Consider the following 21,751-nt stretch of genomic DNA (forward strand, 5'->3'; position numbering starts at 1 on the left):
ATTTTTAATGTTAAAATATATTTAAATAACATAAATTTCTTGTTAAATTGACATCTTTAAAATGCTGAAAGAAAAATGTCTACCAATCCAGAATTATAAATCTAGAAAAATTATCTTTTAAAAATGAGGATAGGATAAAGGCTTTTTGAATTTAAAAAAAAAAAAAAACTGAAAGAACCCACTTGCCAGCTAACCTGCACTTCAAGAAACTCTTCAGGTTGCAGGGAAGTGAGTCTAAATGGGCACTTGGATCTATGGAAGGAGTGAAGAGCCGCAGAAATGGTAAACACACGAGTTAATATAACAGTGTTTTAAAATTCCTTTAAGAGACAACTGAGCATTTTAAGCAAAATCACAATAGTGTACAGTGGAATTTTTAAAATAAGTACAAGTAAAATTTAAGATAGCAATAACACAAAGAATGGGGAGAAATGACCTTATCCCATTGTAAAGTTTTTACATTTTATCTGAAGTGGTACAATATAAATTCCAATGTGACTGTGATTAGTTAAACATGCATATATAATCGCTACAGTAACCAATGCAAAACATAATACAAAGAGAAGAAAGCTAAAAAGTCAATACAGGAAATAAGATGAAATAATATTTCAAACAGATATTCATTGATGTATAAAAAAGAAGAAAACTCAATGATAGTATTTTGGAATGAATGTCTGATAGGTAAAATTATTTTAAAACGCAAGGAAATAATTACCACAGAAGTCAGGGAGTTGATTACCTTCGGCCTGAGGAAGGGAGGATGAAAGGGAAGAGGCATGAGAAAGATTCTGGAAATGATGAAATGTTCTATTTCCTGCCCCATGGATGTTGGCTGTGTTTCATAGTTTTGTTTCGTGTCCTTTTCTGTATGTAGTTTATAGTTAGGAATTATTTGAATTTTTAAAAATCAGTGAGAAGAAATTAAAAGCATTGGCTCCCACCTACCACGAGGACTTGGACAGCAAGGAGATCAAACCAGTCGATCCTAGAGGAAATCAACACTAAATATCCACTGGAAGGACTGATGCTGAAGCTTCAATACTTTGGTGACTCGATGCAAAGAGCTAACTCGTTGGAAAAAACCATGATGCTGGGAAAGATTGAGGACAGGAGAAGGGGATGACAGAGGAAGAGATGGTTGAGTGACATCACTGACTCAATGGACGTGAGTTTGAGCAAACTCCGGGAGATAGTGAAGGACAAGGAGGCCTGGAATGCTGCAGCCCGTGGGGTCGCAGAGAGTCTGACGCGATTTAGCAACTGAACAACAATAACACCCACTAGGTCTTAGGAGAGGTTATCTCAATTCCCGGTTTTCCAAGTCCTCCTAAAGGGACTTTTGTGAATGATTGTGTCCTCCTAGCTGCCTCCACTGACCCAAGCTCACAGCTGTCCCAAATGTGGGCTCCTTAGCAGCACAGGCAACGAGCAAGGGTCCCCGCCTGAGAGACCCTGAGTCCAGCTGCACCAGAGTAGGGCAGAAAAAGCTTGCACACCGCCAGGAGACCAGTCCCTCCAAGGGTGAGCTTTGGGACTTTTTTTTAGCAAGCCAAGCTTCTGCCAAGCAAGATGCATTTTCAAGCAGAGCCAAAGATGTGCCTTGTATCTGTCTTCACGCAGAGGAAACCTCTAACCCACGTTCCTCACTCACGCACTCACACAGTACCCCTCTGCCTCCGTCTCCTCTACCCTGGTCCCTGCTGAGCCGAGATACTGTGATCAAGAGCTAGACTTCGTGGTTCAGAGGCTAAAACTCTGTGCTCCCAATGTAGGGGACCAGGAGTTCAATCCCTGGTCAGGGGACTAGATCCCACATGCCACAACTAAGAGTTCACATGCCGCAACCAAGATCAAAGATCTCTGCTGTGACCCGATGCAGTCAAATAAATAAATATTTTTTTAAAAAAATACTAGACTTAAATTTGATGCTATCACTTCCAGAGTAACCTTTGTCAAATCATTCAACCTCTTTAAACCTTAAACTCTTATTTTTGAAGTGGTGGTTTTATCCTGACCTTCACAGGCTTGGAAGAACAGACAGGAGTAAGCTGAGCTGGCTGGGCTGTGAAGGCCAGCCGTGGGAACAGAGAGTTCCAGATGCCTGATTTCAACCTCGCCAGCAGCAGCCCCTCCTGCCATCCTGAACGCCCATGAGCCCAGCCCCGCACCCACCCTGCGTTCCTGCTGGCACGCCTGTGGCCAGGTTGGGTAGACTCTGGACAGGCCATTTGCTCACTCGGGTCCTGTGTATTCTGGGGACAGTGAGAGTATCACAGTTAGACCCCCACCTCAGTACGAAGATATCCGTGCTTCACCGGGGTTCAGAGGGTGGTCAGGATAGGAGGGGCGACGGGAGGGTGCCCCTTCAGCGAGCACTAAGGGCAAGCCGTGCTGACCACCTCCAGCCTCGGAACACACAGCTTGGGATTTTATAAATGCCAGCAAGGTTGCTTCACACATCTTTAATTGCAGTTTTCCACGATCTGGGTAATCCTTTTCAAGGAAAACACATTTTCTGTGGTTTACCCAGCTGAAGACCAAAGAAATAAGAAAAATGTCAGTAAACCAGGGAGACAGGCCTGACAACTCATGTAATGATGCTTGATTTCACTTCAACATTTATCCAGACTCTTGCAGGCAACATTACTACGGCTCAGCAACTTCGGCACCTCAGCTCTCAGGGTCCATTCAGGGCTCGGTGAACATTTGACTTTACTGTGTTTTGCATAATGATTAAGACCCAACTTTTCTCCTCGGTAACCTGCCTGCCTTTTAGCTACTAGGGCAAAGAGCATGGTGTTTCAGGGCACAGAGTCCAGCTGCCTGGATTTCAGTTTTGGCTCCAAGTGGCTCAGTTTCCTCATCTGTAAAATGGGTGAGAGCACCTTCCTTATAACCTTAGGCTGTCCTAAGGATAAGTGGACGATCCCCAGGTAAAGCGCTGAGGCCAGCACCTGGCACATGGGGAGGCCTCAGTAAGCGCACCTCTTATTATGATTCAGGGAACCTCAATTCCTCCAGTTTCACATTCTCTGCTGAGTTTTCTTAAAAACATAAGCCAAGGAATTTCTGCCTCAGACAAATTAAGATTTTTTTTTCAGTCTTGTATGAAAGGAACCCTGCCCCCTGGATAAATAGTTCTAGTTACCAATGAACACTCTTACCTCACGGGCTGTAACTTTTCATAACTTACGAGATCCACTTAAAGTGATTTTAATTACACTCTATAGTTTCTCTACATACAAAACGAAATGCAGGCAAGTAATTGTATTTTCTCCATCTATTATGTTCAGAAAGAAATTAGAATAGCTTAGTGCACCCTTACTGTCAAAAAGTCTCTGTAAAAAAGGAACTTGCCAAGATTTACTGAGCATGTCAGCCTCTCGTGAGTCAAGGAGGGAATTGGGTAGGGAGTGGATCCGATGCTGTCAGTCAATCTCTCTGTGATGACAGCCAACATCCATCTCTCCAGCCTGTGATTCAACTTTTAGGAACACTATTCTCGCAGGCTCAGCTCTTGAATTTTCTTAGGACGTTCCTGTCAAACGGCCTCCATTCCAGTCTCTCATGACTTTAACTGCTTCCCATGGCAGCTCAGCTGGAGAAACAGGAGAAAGATAAAGGATGGCTTTGGGCATACACTGGGTTTAGGGGACCCCAGATACGTTTCTGGGTAGCAGTTGCCGTGGGGTGGGGGTGGGGGCCCAAGGAAGGTGTTAGCTATTCTGTGGCTGGGAGAAGTACAAGTAAGTAACAGAACGCTTCTTTCTAGGACAAACTTTAGGGCATGGCTTCCATGGAGTTTCCCAGGCAAGAATACCGGAGTGGGTTGCCATTTCCTTCTCCAGGAGCTCTTCCCAACCACAGAAGATCATTTAAGGGAAAGAACTCTGATAGCGGCTGTGTCACACAAACGGAATCTTGTAAAATGAGCCCAGTCAGTCTGTCAGCTTTCCAGAGTCGGAGAACTTTCTGGCATAAGCACTTTCTTCAGGTATAGAGTGTCAAATGAGACCAAGGTTGGTGGGATGATTTGATTTATTCTCACTCTTCATTGCTTTCCAATAAATTTGGGGTCTGAAGGCAGGCGTTCTGGAAAAAGAACCACACACGTATGGTGTTTTTAGTCTCTTTGACAAATTAGGAAATTGGGGTTACAAAACTCTGTTGCCACAGGCGCGTGGCTTCAAAGTGACCGAGCCAGTCCCAGACCAGGTCTGTCTGCAGCCGCAGGCTCAGTCAGAAGGAGGCCTGGGTATTCCTTCATGTCCCCGCACATGAGGGTTAAGTCAGATCCTATTTCCCTCTTGGATGGACAGACGCGGCCGTGTGCTAACAAGCCTAATCGTCTTGCTGTCTAGATTTCCCACACCATCGCAGAAAGCCTCAGTGTTTCCCTCTCCCCACCTCTGCCTCCCCAGCCAGGGTCACCCAGGGCGGTGTAGGTCATGGGCAGCTGTGCTCCACCATCTAATCGCGCCCTGGTGATGGCAGGTTTGTGCCTTGTGTTGCTCCAGGGAAGCTCTGGAAAGTTGATCACGAGTGTCCTTGGGAAGGGCCAGGCTGTGCTTGAAGCAAGCTTGTGTACTACCCACCAACAAGGTCCAAGAACACAGTCTGCACACAGACACTGCCCAGGCTCTAGAGTCAACGACCCGCTTCCCCAAGTACGTCACGCACAAGATGGTTTAGGGTGGTACCAATGGAAACGTTTCTCTTGGCAATTATAATATGTATTTTTTAAAAGACTTTTCATTGTGGTAAAAGTCACATAACATAAAACATACTATTTTAACCATATTTAACTACATAGTTCAGTGGTACTGGGGACATTCACATTGTTGTGCATATCTCGCCATTATCCATCTCCTGAATTCTTCACCTTCCTAAGCTGAAGCTCTGTCCCCATTCCCCTCCTACTCCTCCCCCCACCCCCTGGCATCTATCACTGCACTTTCTGACTCTATGAATTTGACTATCCTAGGTATCTCGTATAAGAGGAGTCAAACAGTATTTGTCTACAGACTTCCCTGGTGGCTCAGATGGTAAAGCGTCTGCCTACAATGCAGAAGGCCTGGGTTCAATCCCTGGGTTGGGAAGATCTCCTGGAGAAGGAAATGGCAACCCATTCCAGTATTCTTGGCTGGAAAATCCCATGGATGGAGGAACCTGGTAGGCTACAGTCCATGTGGTCGCAAAGAGTCGGACACGACTGAGCGATTTCACTTAATGTATACTGGAACTCTGCATTCAAATGGGAATATCTTTGCTTTTCACTTCTCTTCTTTTCACAGCTATTTGTAAGGCCTCCTCAGACAACCATTTTGCTTTTTTGCATTTCTTTTCCATGGGGATGGTCTTGATCCCTGTCTCCTGTACAATGTCACAAACCTCCATCCATAGTTCATCAGGCACTCTGTCTATCAGATCTAGTCCCTTAAATCTATTTCTCACTTCCACTGTATAATCATAAGGGATTTGATTTAGGTCATACCTGAATGGTCTAGTGGTTTTCCCTACTTTCTTCAATTTAAGTCTCAATTTGGCAATAAGACACTTACTCCTTGGAAGGAAAGTTATGACCAACCTAGACAGCATATTAAAAAGCAGGGACATTACTTTGCCAACAAAGGTCCATCTAGTCAAGGATATGGTTTTTCCAGTGGTCATGTATGGATGTGAGAGTTGGACTGTGAAGAAAGCTGAGCACCGAAGAATTGATGCTTTTGAACTGTGGTGTTGGAGAAGACTCTTGAGAGTCCCTTGGACTCCAAGGAGATCCAACCAGTCCCTCCTAAAGGAGATAAGTCCTGGGTGTTCATTGGAATGACTGATGCTGAAGCTGAAACTCCAATACTTTTGGCCACCTGATGTGAAGAGTTGACTCATTGGAAAGACCCTGATGCTGGGAGGGATTTGGGGGCAGGAGGAGAATGGGACGACAGAGGATGAGATGGCTGGATGGCATCACTGACTCGAAGGACATGAGTTTGGGTAAACTCTGGGAGTTTGTGATGGACAGGGAGGCCTGGCGTGCTGCGATTCATGGGGTTGCAAAGAGTCGGACACGACTGAGCGACTGAACTGAACTGAACTGAGTGTATATTGGAGTGCATTTTTAATGTTAACTTAATATATGTCCTACAAATAGATTACACCTTCTTTTTTCCCCTGTGCTATAGAGCAGTTTCTCATTAGTTGTCTATTTTATACACACTAATACACACACATATATCTATATCTCAATCTTCCAAGTATCTCTCCCCGTCTTTCCCTGCTTGCTGTTCATCCACTTGTTCCCTGTATCTATGTCCCTATTTCTGCTTTGCAAATAAGTTCATCAACACCACTTTTCTAGATTTCACACATATACATTAATATATTGTGTTGTGTAATAGCTCAGCATGTCCTAGCCTACCTGTGATTTCACCAGTATTGCTTAGGACAAGTTTTACAGCAGTGGCCCAGATGGTTAAAGAATCTGCCTGCAATACAGGAGATGCAGGTTCCATCCCTGGGTCGGGAAGATCTCCTGGAGGAGGGCATGGCAACCACTCCAGTACTCTTGCCTGGAGAATCCCATGGACAGAGGAGCCTGGTGGGCTATAGTCCGTGGGGTTGCAAAGAGTGAATGAGTGACTAATACTTTCAGACACACAACTGAGTGACTAATACTTTCACTTTCAACACGTTATCTGATCTGAGGTATCTACCACCTCTGCATTCCCAGTTAGATGCACACTGCCAAAGAATATGGATAGATGACTCTCCTGTATGAAAAAGTGGGAGTAGAAATAACATTTTGGAGTCGTCTTAGCGTGTTGGATGGAAATGGCAGAGAAGTGAAGAACAGGTGTTCTGGAGTCAAACTGGTTGAACTGGAAAGGTCAGCCCTTTAATTTCTTAACTGTGAGACCTTAAGAAGTTACTAAACTTCTCTGTCTTATTTTAGGTGTTGAGGCACTGAAATCTGTGGTTTCCTTTCTTATTGCAACTCACATACCCTCATACAGCCCACAAGCCAAACTGCAGCAAAGAGTTTTCTTCTCAACTCATTTGAAAAGACATAAAGATATCAAAGCTAAAAGCATGTATTTACACCATTTAATATCTTACTATTATCAGTAACAATAAAATAAGGTAAAATGTTTAAGCCCAGACATTTTTGAAAGAATTATCTTCCTAATCAAAATCAACAGAGTTATCGAAGATGCCAATGCTGGGCTGAGAACTTAACTCTCCAATCAGGTCCAAGACCACTGCCTGCAGGTTTAGCTGCTCTTCCAGACATTAATTGGATCTACACCAGGGAGCAAAGATTTCACAGCCATGGCCCTGCAGGCAGAGAAGGTATAACTTCAGATATGAGAATATGACCTTAAAATTAACAATGCCTCTGCTAGTCCACCTTGAGTGAAGAACATTTTGTATCAACAAATATTTTATTATTTTATTCCTTCAAGCTAGAAAAAGATTGAACAATAATTTTTCAAGTTAATAACTTGCAAGTCTCCTTTTAAGAAAATGAGTGAAAACAAAAGTCCTCTGTCCAGCCTGCATTTTCCTCACTCCATCCATTTACCATGTTCCTCAGTCTCATCCTTGGACCACAGTCTGAAGATCATTGCCATTTAGAGAAATCTTTGCCCATCCCTGAATGAGGTTCAGTGCCTTGAAGACATCCTTTCTCCTATCCTATTATTTTCTATCATGGCACTAGCTGTGATTTCTGATTCACATTTTTTTTAAAAACAGTCATCAGACTTTTTTCCCCCACTGAGCTGGGTCTTCCTTGTGGCATGTGGGCCTTTTGTCGTGGTGGGCAGGATTTAGTTGCCCAAGGCATGTGAGATCCTACTTCCCCGACCAGGGATCAAACCTGCATTCCCTGCATTGAAAGGTGGATTCTTTGTCACTGGACCACCAGGGAAGTCCCTCTGATTCACATTTATTGCAGCAGTCATCATCTGACTACATCTTTAAGCTTGCTTAGAACTGGGACCACATCTGTTTTGCTCACCGTTGATCCCCAGAAGTCAGCCCCAAGCTTATATTATATATAGCTATAGGGAGAATGAATGAAAAGTGATCAGTTTGTGATCTGTGTAAATAAGCCATAATATATTTGTCCAATCTTATGTCTGGTCATTTCAGCTTTCCATTGTTTCACAAAGGTAGCAACACTCCCATGGAATCAGAGGTATCTTGAGCAAATATCTGATGATTTCCTTAGGACAAATTATGAAAAGGAACTGATTGCTCCAAGATTTTGAAGCTCTAGCTAACTGTTTAGAATTTCTTCAAGTGAGAAGGGTATTAACCAGAAACATATTAAAGAAAGAGAGGGAGGAAAGAGAGAGAGAGAGAGAGAAAGAGACAGAAGGGAGAAAGGAGGGGAGGGAGGAAGGACAGAGAGAGAAAAGGAAAAGAATAGAAAAAGATGGAAAAAGAAGAAAGACCAGTGCCTAAGTTAAAGAGGCCTTGTCTCCATGAGAAGTTCCCTCTTCAGAGGTTGCTGTCCAGCCAGTTTCCTGGACCGGATCTCTCTGTCTCCCTGCCAAACCATGCCTGGGAAAGGCAAAGTCAGACACTCTCAGATCACAAGGTTTAAGATGATAAAGACCCCCAGACCCTCCTTCTCAGGGGTGAAGCAGTTCAGGGCTTTTTGTTGTCTGGCTTCTTTGTTCCAGCGACCTCTCCCATCTCAAAGGATTTTCCGCAGCACCAAGAGCCTGACACTTTGCCCATCCCAGTTCTCACAGACCTCTCCAGGGAGAGACAAAGCCAGCCTGGCATGGAGGAAGGCACGAAATAAAGGGGGACTGAGAACGAAGGAAAGCGCCTGCAAATCTGGCTGCCCGAATATTCAGTTGCTGCAGCAACTAGAAGTGAGACAATGAAGCGGGGAGGGGACCGCCATCTTCCTCCCTCAGTCCAGTTGTCATGGATACTGGGATTTTAGAAGTGAAGGGGTGAAGGATTTTCTTTACACTTTACAAACAATGCCTTTTTTCATCCCCTTGGCCTGTGGCCTTGCTCCATCTGGGTTGGGGACTTCCCCTTCCTTCTGAGTCTTCCCGTAAGGAGGCTGGGGAAGGGCAAGATGCTTTCTGTAAAGGGGACAGTCCAGCCAGTAGCTCTAAACTCTGTTTTCATGCAGGGCCAGGCAGAAAGGCCTGAGCATTTGTGGAAACATCCATGCACTGAAATCTTCCCTGCCACATTGCAGGGAGGCTGGAGCTCTCCTTGAACTCTTCCCCCCATCCTTCTGAATCTCCCAGGAGTGCTCACACACAGGCTGTCACCTTTGATTCCAGCCCATGCCCTCCCTAGCCCCCCAGAGACCCTTCATTAGTTTCCTGCTCTGGCTCCCTCCTCCAGGGTTTAGCAGGAGGAATGCAGCTGAGTCCTCCTCTGAGGTCTTCTCCCAGCTTCTTTGCCCAGAAGCCACTGTCCTGCTGAGCTGTCCAGCACCATGTGGTGAGGTCACTAGCTTAATTTTTTAATCAGTTTATTTATTTTAATTGGAGCCTAATTACTTTACAATATTGTGGTGGGTTTTGCCATACATCGACATGAATCAGACACAGGTGTATATGTGTCCCCCATCGTGAACCACCCCCCACCTCCTTCCCTATCCCATATCTCAGGGTTGTCCCAGAGCACTGGCTTCGAGTGCCCTGCTTCATGCATCGAACCTGGACTGGTGATCTATTTCACATATGGTAATATACATGTTTCAATGCTATTCTCTCAAATCATCCCACCCTCGCCTTCTCCCACAGAGTCCAAAAGACCGTTCTTTACATCTGTGTCTCTTTTGCTGCCTTGCATATAGGATCGTCATTACCGAATTCCATAATATATGCATTAATTGGTGTCACCAGTTTTACTGATCATGTTGTCTAGACTCAGCTCTGCCAACTCACCAGGATGACCTGCGGCAGGGGTACTTACCCTCTCTGAACCTTGCTTCCACATCCGGCCAATGCGTACTGTCCTATCCACTACGCAGCCGTGCTGACGGTGTGAATCGAGGAAAGGTAGCTGCAGTGGGGACACCAGCAGCGAGAGCGCCCTGCCCCTCTCCATCACCACCCCTCCGCAGTCACGCATCTCTCACACTCACACACAGACATCCATGCTCTCGCACACTCATGCACTCGCACACACAGTCACACGCACAGCCCCAGACATCCACACAGACACTCTTACACACTCACGCTTGTATACAGTAAGTCCCTTATGTACAAAGGAGTTCTGTCCCAAGAGCATGTTCCTAAGTCCAGTTTGTTCATAAGTCCAACAAAAAATTAGCCCAGGTACCCAACTAACACAGTCGGCTATATAGTATTGCACTGTAATAGGTTAATAGGTTTATGATACTTTTCACATAAGTAATACATAAAAAACAAACAGAAAATTAGGAAAACATTTTTAATCTTACAGGACCTATAAAAGTACAGTAGTCAGTACAACAGCCGGCCTACAGGGGCTGGCATGGAGTGAACAGGCCAGAAGAGTTCCTGATGGAGGAGGGAGAGGAGGTGGGAGACGGCAGAGCTGAAGGGTCGTCAGCAATGGGAGACGGAGGGCACGCTGCAGGGTCACTCATGCCTAATGCCGACGGCACGGGTTCTGGCTCCTTGCTGGAACCACACGCACATCCGCGTCTTTGAAAGTCTGCAGTTTGAAGGTTCGTGTGTAGGTGACTGTCGGGCACGTTCTCACGCTCAGACATTCACAAACTCACACTCTCACACCCACACACAGAGACACCCAAGGACACTCTCACGTATATGTACACACAGTCACACGTACACACAGCACATGTATTTAGGCAGGCACATGCATTCACACAAATGCACACAGACACACTCACATACGTACTTAATACACTCTCCCACATGTATGTACTCCCACACATTTGTACACATTCAACTTTCCTTTTTTTAATCTTATATTGCTATATAGTTGGTTTACAATGCTGCGTTAGTTTCAGATGTGCAGCAAAGTGAATCAGTTACACATACATATATAGGCACTTGCAGCTTTCCATTTTTGACTTATTACTAAAATGAAAGACTGTGGAATGTCTTATTTTGTTAATCATTTATCAAGCAAGAGAGAATACAGCTGCTTGGTTTAAGCAACACCATCTGCCCATCCATCTATCCATCCAATAACATTTACGGAGAGTCTAACGTGGGCCAAAGCATCGCATCATAAAGGGCCATCAGGCAAGGCCACCAGCCACAGGCTTCTCAGCTGCGGGGACTCAGAGCAGCCGTGAGTCCCTCCTTCCACCTCCGTGTGCCTTCCTTTCCCGACACTTGGCCACGCAGCCTGGAAGCCAGGGCATCGTTCCTTTTGTGATGGAAGGCCAGGGCACGATGGGGCTCAGGACGCTGTGCTCACGTGGGGCGGGACTCCCCACTGGCCTTACAAACACTTGGAACAAACGCCATAGACCCTTCCAGGTGACGATCTGAACTGCAAGGACGGTCCAGCATTCCCCCCGCCTGTCCAGCACTGAGTAGGGCCGCAAGCGCCCCCCTCACCCTGGGGCAGCCGGGAAGTTCGTCCAGGGCTGCTGGGTGTGGTGCAGAGGGTCGGATTTCAGCTGTCGATCATGTCGATGCTGCTTCCCAACCTGGCAGGCCCTGTTTAATATAGTGAAGATGAAAAAGTTCAAATGCGATCAGAGTGAGTCAACCTCCCTCATACCTAGTTTCCTCACCTGCAAAATAGGAATAGGACTTCCCTGGTGGCCCAGGGGCTAAGACTCCACATTCCGAATGCACGGAAGGGACCTGGGTTCCTTCCCTGGTGAGGGAACCAGATCCCACGTGCCCCAGTGAAGAGTTCACATGCCACAGCTAAAGATCCTGCACACCACCACGAAGACTGAGGATCCCGCACGCCGCGACTACGAACTGGCACCTAATTAAGTAATTAAAAAGCACAAATTCAACCACATAATTAATTTTAAAATTTTAATAAAATGGGAATAATCATATAACCATCCCCCAGGACAAGTGTGAGGATTCAAAATTACCTGTGAATCTTTATGCCTGGCAAATATTAAGTACTCATAAATCATGGCTTCACTGTTTAATTAGATTACTATTCTTAGCTCTGTTAGGGGTCTAACTATGCAAAATCACAGATATGCATACCAAAAGTAACTGGAATGAATCACAGAAGGTTAAAAAAATGTTGATTCGTTTAGAGTAATGGAACTCTATACCTTTTTACTTTAATTTCCATTTTAACGTTCCAATATTTATGCAAGAAATAAAAATTAAAACAGTAAACACAAGTGTGTAGGGCCTGATTTATAGGAGCCACTTAAACAAAATATTTAACTTAAAATGCTCCCATTTGTTTGCATCACACAGAGGATTAATTTCTCCTAATAGAACAGAAGGAAGTACCTGGACACGTCCGTGGAACACACAACTAGATCTCAGACAAGAACATCAGAAACTCCACGCTACTTTTTCTTGATTCATATTGCTATCATCATTCTCTCACCTTCTTAAATATATTTATTATGTTTTTTACATATTTTTATGTTATTTTATATTTTATTTATTTTATTTGGCTGCGCTGGGCCTTAGCTGCAGCACATGGGACCTTTAATTGCAGCATGTGGGATCTACTCCCCTGACCTGGGACCCAACCTGGGACCCTTGCCCTGGGAGCACAGAGTTTTAGCCACCGGACCACTAGGGAAATCCCTATCACCCTTATTTTAAAAAATAACAATAATAATAACATCAGAAATTTATCCAAATACAGAATCCAAATCATTAATTCCATAGCAATAGAAAGTTCGTCATACACAATAGCAATGATTTCACCCTTATGCTGCATTATGTCCTAAATGGAAGTAACCTGATAGTGGCCTTTGAGTACAAAGACCACGCTGGATACAGTGAAAGGTGACCGCCAGGTCTGTTCAAGACACAGAGGACATTTGACCTCCAGGGAGCTGGAAGTACAGCAGGAAAAGAGGAAATACCATGAAACAGGTAGGCTCTGAATTGGATAGTTCTAACTCTGAGCTGTATAAGCAAGGCAGATAGTTAGAGCTATTGGGGAAGAAGTCAAACTTTTTTCCGTCTTGAAGGGTGAATACAAGCCATTATTCTCATCGTGGAGACCATTCAAGCATTCACACTTAACTTCCAATCGGCATAGTCATTCAAATACACAATGCACTGGGCGTCGAGGAAGACACAAAATACACACTAATGAAGACAAACTGAATCGTCAGATTTTTTCCCCAGGATCCCAGAATGAAACCAGTCTGCACAGCCATTGCCTACCTGTGTCCATTTAGAGAAAATACACCTGCATCTATTGACCAATAAAGACAGAAGTCAGAGGTAGGTTTTCTTTTTAAAAACAGTTTCAGAGCTACTGGGAATCACTTTGAACACATACAGTGTGTTTAGCATGAGCCAGATACTGTCTGGAGCACTTTCCATGGCTTATAAGATTTAGTCATCATCATAAATATGACACAAAGGTGAAGGACAGAGACAAGGAGAAGAAAAAAAAGAAAATATTAGGCTTTGTTATGAGGGCAACAACTAGAATTAATTTCACCTGGTAGGGCGATTGTATAGAAGAGAAATAAGAAATGGAGCTGGGAGAGTAGTTTGGACCACAGTCAGGGGGCTCCTGACTACAGATCATGAAGGCTTGATATTCTTTTTTTTTATTTTAGCTGCTTTGGGTCTTCATTGCAGCAAGCGGGATCTTTTGTCACGGTGCACAGGCTCCAGAACATGGGCTCATGGGCTCTCTAGTTGCCGAACACGGGCTTAGTTGCCCCATGGCATGAGGGATCCTAGTTCCCCAACCAGGGATCGAACCCACATCCCCTGCATTGGAAGGCAGATTTTCATCCACTGGACCACAAGGGAAGTTCCAGGAGTTCTATATTCTTTAGGGAGTAATCAAGGCCTCAGAGCAAGTGGGCAAAGCAATATGTCAAGATTTCTTTGAGATTTTAAGAAATAAAGTGGAACCAGAAGTGAAGAAAGTAGAACCACTTTCAAGGGACTCAGGAAAGAGCTACATCACCATATTCGCTCTATCAAACCCACTGCCCTTTGATCCCTACAACATCCCACACCGTAGAAATTACTATCTCCACTTGATGCCTAACTCTCTGTCATGGGGACATTTTTTAACTAGAACCCAAAATAATCTTAAATTATTACCCCCAGATTATTCTGACTTGGAGAGCTCCTTAGTATGGAGAAACATCCACTCTCAAAGAGATAACAAGGTTTCCCTGGTGACTCAGATGGTAAAGAATCTGCCTGCAGTGCGGGAGACCCAGGTTCGATCACTGAGTCAGGAAGATCCTCTGGAGAAGGGAATGGCTACCCACCCCAGTATTCTTGCCTGGAGAATTCCATGCACAGAGAAGCCTGGTGGGCTACAGTCCGTGGGGTCGCAAAGGGTTGGACACGACTGAGCAACTATCGCTTTAGCTTTTCCCTTTCAGAGAGATGATGGCTACTGTATACCCCAGCCAGAACTCCCTGTTCTTTCTGTCTCCTTGTTCAGCCCCCTCTGCCCTCAGAGTCTCAGTGGAAACCCAAGCCCGCGGGCAGCTCTCTTATTTCAATTAAGCAGAAGTTCCCATGGTGAAACACCATGATCCCTTCCGTGTACCTCCAGGCTGATGACAATTTGGGATCCAAATAATTGACCCAAGTTTATAGTCAGAGAAACTGAGACTTAGAGAGGGTAAAATGCTTAAACCAACATCCCAGCTTTCGTATGGAAACATCCCGGCTCAATGCCACCCCTGCTTTTGTACAGTTGCACCTCACAGGCACCTGGCTGACAGTTTGACACAATCCCAACGCTCAGAGCATCTGACTGTGGGCTCAGCCTCCCAGCGACCGGCTTCAGATTAGAGTGAACAATAGGCTGGGCATATGGGGCTCGGTCCCCAGGGGCTGATCCTCAGCACCCGCTCCGAAGACCCTCCTGCCATTTGTCACAGGATGCCTGCTGCTGTGCACATTAATCCAAATTGGGTTCAAGCCCTTAGCCTCCGTGTCCCATTGTAATGCTATAATTTTTCTTCAACACAAGACCAGTGATCTGCTAAGACCTCATGTTGCCGACACAAAAGAAGAAAAAAGATTTTGTTAATCCCAATGGAAATGAATTCTTCTTATTTTTTCCTGAAAAAAAAAGGAAAACATGAAGGTATTACATCAGCATCTCAAAAAAAAAAAAAAACACAGAAAACTGCCTGCCATCGTGATACAGGTAAAACACGTGGGTTTAAGACTCTATACAAAGCGCAGCAATTACACAGTCCTTCACTTTTTACTGGCTTGTTTTATTATCCTGGTTATTCCACCTGTTTTTTTTCCCCAGGATGTTTTTGGATACGATAATCCCATTAGCCTTGAAATAGAGTTATCAGAGAGGAAGCAAGGTCAAAGGCAGGGAGGATGTTCACAGGATTGGAGAGAGGAGGGCAAGGAGAAGGAGAGTCCCTAAAAATTGGAAATGTCTTTATGAAATCTGAGCATTTCAGAGTCAAAAGGGACCTTGAAGATGACTAGTCAGACCCCCTCATGAAAGGTATGCACGCGCACACATATGTGTACACACGGCAAATAAGCGTGAGATGGAGATGATATGTCCAAGGAAATAGATGTTTCATTCAGGCTTATAGGTTAAAAGAAGTGGAAACAGCAAGGCATTTAGCTGTCTGAAAAGAGCCTTGTGTAAATTTCAGCAAGGTCTCCTTAGGAAAAAAATACCATAATGACCCCTCTTTATCTTGTCAATACGTATCACTCCTCTGTCCTCGATAAAGCTCTCTTGTTGACTCATTTGTTCGCTTTCGAACATCTGATTAACTGAATGATGTAGTATAGGGGTCCACACAGTACAGTCTGGGGGCCAAATTGAGCTTGCTGCCCGCTTTTGCATGGCCCATAAGCTGAGAGTAGCTTTTACACTTCATAAGAGTTGAAAAAATATCTTTCCAGTTAAAAAAAAAAACTTCAAGAATAATATTTTATAACATATGAAAATTATATAAAATTCAAATGTTGGTGTCTACAAGTAATGTTTGGCTGGAACACAGTTATGCCAAGCATTTGTGTATTGTCTGAGGCCATTTTCACCCTTCAGCAGCTGAGTTGAGCAGGCATAACAGACAGTAGCTTCTCTGATGGCTCAGCAGTGATGAGTCCACCTACCAGTACAGGAGCCACGGGTTTGATCCCTGGGTGGGGAAGATCTGGAGAAGGAAATGGCAACCCGCCCCAGTATTCTTGCCTGGGAAACCTATGGACAGAGGAAGCTGGTGGTCTGCAGTCCATGGTATCATTGGCAGAAGATAAAACATTCATCTGGTCCTTTCCAGAAGAAAGCCTTCCATTCTACTAACATGAAAATTGGAGCACCCCAGCCCTGGGCCACCACTTGGGTATGATCTGAGCCAGTTGATGCGTGCCCCCATGCTTGGGCTCCCTCATCTGTAAAACGGAGATCATATTTATTAAAACGGTATAATTGAAGCTCAACTTGATGTCAACTGAGGTCACTCTACCCTCTGAGACTTAAACAACATTGCTTTCAGTTCAGCTCTGGGTCCTGGCAAAATTCCATGTCTCCTTCAATGTTCCCAGAGTCTTGCATCCTCTTGGTCCTTTTGGTTCCAAATTTCAGCTCTTTTTAACTTTGAGCTCACTCATCTCCCCAGTCCTCAGCTGGTCTTTTTGCTTGGTACCAACCAGAATTTTGTGCCTCTGCCAGCTCTATCTCCAAACACAGTCACAGGAGGCATTATATGGGAAGCAGGTTTGGGGGACTTGGGGAAGGGATGGTGTAGCTAAAATTCAAACAATTTTAAAATGAGCAGCCAACTTCTCTCATTCCAGCAGACTCATCACTGTCCCACTACCAGTGAATGCCACCTTCCCCGAAGATTCCAGCCCTCTGCCATGCCTCTCAGCCTTCTGCCATGTCAATCCACTTCATTTGTACCCATCCCTTTTTTAAATTTCCTTCTTATTGTCCAACTTCTCTGTTTCCTAGAGTCCTTTATCCTCAAGACACCCTCAGAAGCTCAATTTTCACTTCTATCTGATATAGGACATGCTAGCTCATCACCTTGATGCCTACATTTCCATGGTTGTAGCCTACATGTTTTTGATTAAAAAAAAAAAAAAAAAGAAACCACCCTCAATTTATATATCACCCTTTGAAGCCCAGAACAACTGTCAGAGCTTCAGACACACTTTGTCTTTGTCCCAGAAAAACATATATTCAGTGTCCCACTGATACAAATTATGTCATCATCTCCCTCTTAGAAGACAGAAGCACTGTCAGTACCTTTGGGGTTGGCTTGCTTCTTCTTTCCCTTAAGATATATACAGTATTGATCATACTGCCTGACATGAAAAAATAATCAATGAATGCTTTCCTTCATGACTTCTCCCGAAAAGAAACACAGACAAAACACCAACATGTGTAACAATACATGCTACATGTGTGGACCATGAACACACACTTGCCCACAGTGACATTCTCCACCTGGGGCCTATATTGGAGGAAACAGGGACAGGACTAGTTTGGGAAACACTGCCTAGGACAAGGTGATAAAAGTAACAGAGTGCCTTTTCTCCACCATTTAAATGTACCAGGAGCTGAATAAAAGTCACCAGAAGAAAATCCTTTGGAGAATTCCATTTTTTTTTTTTTTTACTTGTCAGACAAGAAGGGGTCTAAGACTTTGTATCTAATGCATCTATTGCTGCATAACAAAATACCCCTAAAACTAAACAGTCAAAGCAACAAACATGTAGCACCTGACAGTTTTCTGAGCATTGGGAATTCGGAAAGGCTTAGCTGAGTGGTTTTGGCCTAGAGTGTCTCATGAGGTTACGGTCAAGAGATTGGCTTGGGCAGCAGTCGTGTGAAGGCTCGACTGGGGCTGGGGAACTCGCTTCCAGGACAGCACACCCACATGGCTGTCGGCAAGAGGCCTCGGTTCTTCACACAGGTTTCTCCAGAGGCCTGCTGATGACACGGCTTCCCCAGAGTAAGGGATTCCAAAGAGAGAGAGACTAAAACAAAGGCTGTGATATTTTATAACCTAAACTTGGAATGACAAGCCATTACTTCTACCCTATTCCACGGGCCACACAGACCCACCCTGTATGAGAGGGAAATACCCAAGGATGGGAGAGACAGACTGACTACCTGCCCTTGGGGCCTGGGAGACTCTGTGTCATTCCAATACATTCCCCTTTCTTACTTAAGCTAGTCTGTGTGTTTGACTTGCAACAAAAAGAGCCTAGAATAAGATGGGATTCTGAGTCTAGTGCTCTACATTGCTACCCTTGAGGAAGAGAAAAGAAGAAATCCTTTCTACATCATTGTATGCAAAACAGAACAATGAACAACTTGGTATTGTTATAATATCAAATTATCACAAAACTTACTATCTCAAGACAGTCATTGTATTTTGCTCACAATGCTGTGGAATTCGGGAAAAACTCAGGCAGTTCTTACGTAGGGTCTCTCGTGCTATTGCCTCCAGATGTGCACTGCGGCTGCAAGCACCTGGCTTCAGCCCAGCTTTGCTGGGCTGGGCATGCAAGGAGGCTCATCCACATGACTGGCAACTGATGCAGGCTGTCTGCTAGGAGCTCAGCTGGGGCCATCAAACAAACTGCCTATGCATGGGTTCCCCAGCATGGCCACCTCAGGTAGCTGGACTTCTTATGTGACAGCTGCCTCCCTCAAAGCAAGTATCCCAAGAAATAGTGGAACCTGTATATAACCTTTCCTGACCTAACCTCAGAAGCTATAAAGCATCACTTCTACTGCACTCGGTTGATTGAAACCAAGTCATTAAAGTCAACCCAGATTCAAAGAGAGGAGAATACAGCCTTCATCTCTCAATGGAAGGCTCAAAACCGGCCAGAACCAGATGGTTTTTCCAAACATTGGACCTACCCATGCCAAGCTCTTGTGGGATAAACAGTGCTTCCCACATAAAAGAGATAGGGAGGGATCTTCTCAGTTAGAATGTAAATAAACTTGACGACAAGAAACGGTCCATCTGGCCTAGGATATCTCTCCTTCTGGGAACTTAAAGATATCTGCCAAACCACATTTATCAGGAAACATTTTCAAGTAACCAAAAACTCAAGTCAAACTGTCATAAACAATAAAGAAATTTCTTGACTCGTATACCTGGAAGTTCTGCAGTCTTTGTATGTATTCTGTCATGTCCGACTCTTTGCGACCCCATGGATTGTAGCCCACCAGTCTCCTCTGTCCATGGAATTTTCCAGGCAGGAATACTGGAGCCCTCCTCCAGGGGAATCTTCCCAACCCAGGGATCAAACTCACCTCTCTTGCAGCTCCTGCATTGGCAGGTGGATTCTTGACCACTGCGCTGCCTGGGAATTCGCAGTCTTTAAAGCTGTGCTGTGTTGTGCTTGGTAACTCAGTCGTGTCCAACTCTTTGTCACCCCATGGACTATAGCCTGCCAAGCTTCTCCGTCTCTGGGATTCTCCAGGCAAGAATACTGGAGTAGGTTGACATTTCCTACTCCAGGAAATCTTCCCAACCATTTCAGGCAGATTCTTTACCACTGAGCCACCTGGGAATTCAAAGGCTCTGCATATATTTCCCAACCATCCTCCAATCTATCCCTCTTTCTTCCTAGCGGCATTGCAAGAAAGTTGCAGCTTTCACCATAGCAAGAAAGGGCCACCTGGTCCGGCCTTTATATTGGTGCATGACCACTTACAGAGAAAAGCAAAGTGAGTTGCTTCTAGGCCCTGTCCTAGAAGAATGCAGATAAATCTTTCAAATGCCCATAGCCAGCCTCTCTTCATATTTTATTAGATCAAATTGGGTTATATGGCCAACCCAGCCAGTCACTATAGAGAGGAACAGAATGACTCAAACCAACCAGGCTCACTCTTGATCCCTGTGAATGGAATTAGTTCCCATGCATGGAGGAAGAGAGGGGACCCAAACAAAATAAGGATTTTGTTAGAAGTAAGGAAATGAGAAATGGATGCTAAGGAAATAATCAACAATGTCTACTACATTGCACTACCAAAAAAGAATTTCTAATAAACTTAAATCAAGTATAATCTGTCTTTTGCTGCCTTTTCCCCACATGCAAATGCAGAATCAGTTCTCTGAAACTCTGTCCCCAAATAATTCTGGAAGTTTCCAGAAAGCAACTCACATGAGTTTATAGACAAGTCCAGTGAGTTACCGGTGGCACCTGCAACTTTTTCCTGCTGGGTTTCAGCGATCTGCTGGGCACTGCCACCAGGTAATTCTGTATCTGCTAGCCATGTCCACCTTCTTCCAGAGTCCAAGTTCAGTGTCCAGTTGCAACACAGGGAGAATGTTCTCTGCTCTGCTGAAAAGACAGCAAAGCAAAGTTGCTTGAGAGCCATGAGTATAGCATTAGGGTTGGTTAACAGACGTAACTCTCAGATTTTATTTGTCACACCACCTACTCCAGTATTCTTGCCTGGAGAATCTCATGGACAGAGGAGCCTGGCAGGCTACAGTCTATAGAGTCGCAAAGAGTCAGACACAGTTGAAGCGACTGAGCACACACACACTGTCCATTGGCCCAACCCACGTGCTACATGTCCACGGAATACAGATATTATTCTTTGCAGGTCTAGGTCAGGAGATCATCTGAGTGACAAACTCTACACTGTGCTCACAATGACCTCCTCCTGCATTCAATTACCAAGGTTCTTTTCCTAATCGCGTTTGCCATTTCTGACTCCCTCTTCCTTTAAAGTAAGCTCTCCCCTAGGAGAGCTTACATACTTGCAAACATACTCCTAATGCATCTCCTCACCAGGTTGTCAGGCATCCCAGGCATCTCTGGAGCCCAGTGGTCCAGCTTCATTTTGAGCAGTGGCTCCCAAGTTGAAATCTATCCAACAGCATCAACTACGGGTGATTCTTTCTCTCCTCACCCTTGCTTTTGCATCCCAGTCATACTGGATCACACCAACCATGGGGACGGAGAATGCTGTCTCCACGTGTGCCACCTACCCATATATGTGCCTTGTATGTGCTACTTCATATATGCCCAAATCCTGAGTTTCTCATATGCTGCTCTCTTTACTAGAACTCTCTCTTGCCGCCCAACTGTCTCACCTTGCAAACTCCTGCACATCCATCCAGACCCAGTTCTGCAACTCCCATGATTGACATGAGAAACAGACCAGCAGTGTTTGCCAGATTTAGTTCAGTGGCTCGCAGAAGCATTCAACCTGGAAGATATCAGGCTACTAAGAGTCGAGGGGAACAAAAAAATCACTGCCCTTAGGTTCCCTCTCCAAGAGGCTTCCAGGGCACAGACTTCCCTGCATAGACCACATCTCCAAGGCACTTACACTGGCCAGCTTCTGCCAGCTACCCTTCCACTTCTCTTAGCGTCTGTAAGGTCCTACTGTCTGACCTGTCCAGCTCACCCTCCACTCCCAGAGCTGCCAAGCCATCTCTCCCTTGGCTCGGTGCATGGAATCAGATTGGAGGTATCTCTTAAATGAATTGGGCTTTTGTTCCTTCCAACCCGTGTTGAAATTTAAGAGGCTAAAACAAAGGCCCTCACTGTGCCCCGGTCTTGGCTCAGCTGGGACACTAACTACCCAACAACAGCGCACATGGGAGAAAGTGGCCAACGCTGATTAA

At 44.9% G+C, this 21,751-nt stretch overlaps 1 non-coding gene across 1 annotated transcript; it reads left to right on the top strand.

Annotated features, from left to right (window-relative positions):
* Positions 1-5,027: 5,027 nt before the first annotated feature.
* Positions 5,028-5,099, top strand: TRNAC-ACA. Its single transcript has one exon. It is a non-coding gene; the product is annotated as a tRNA-Cys (tRNA).
* The last annotated feature ends 16,652 nt before the right edge of the window (positions 5,100-21,751 follow it).

The sequence above is a fragment of the Cervus elaphus genome, chromosome 13 (genome assembly GCF_910594005.1).
Source record: "Cervus elaphus chromosome 13, mCerEla1.1, whole genome shotgun sequence".
In the NCBI taxonomy this organism is placed as follows: domain Eukaryota; kingdom Metazoa; phylum Chordata; class Mammalia; order Artiodactyla; family Cervidae; genus Cervus; species Cervus elaphus.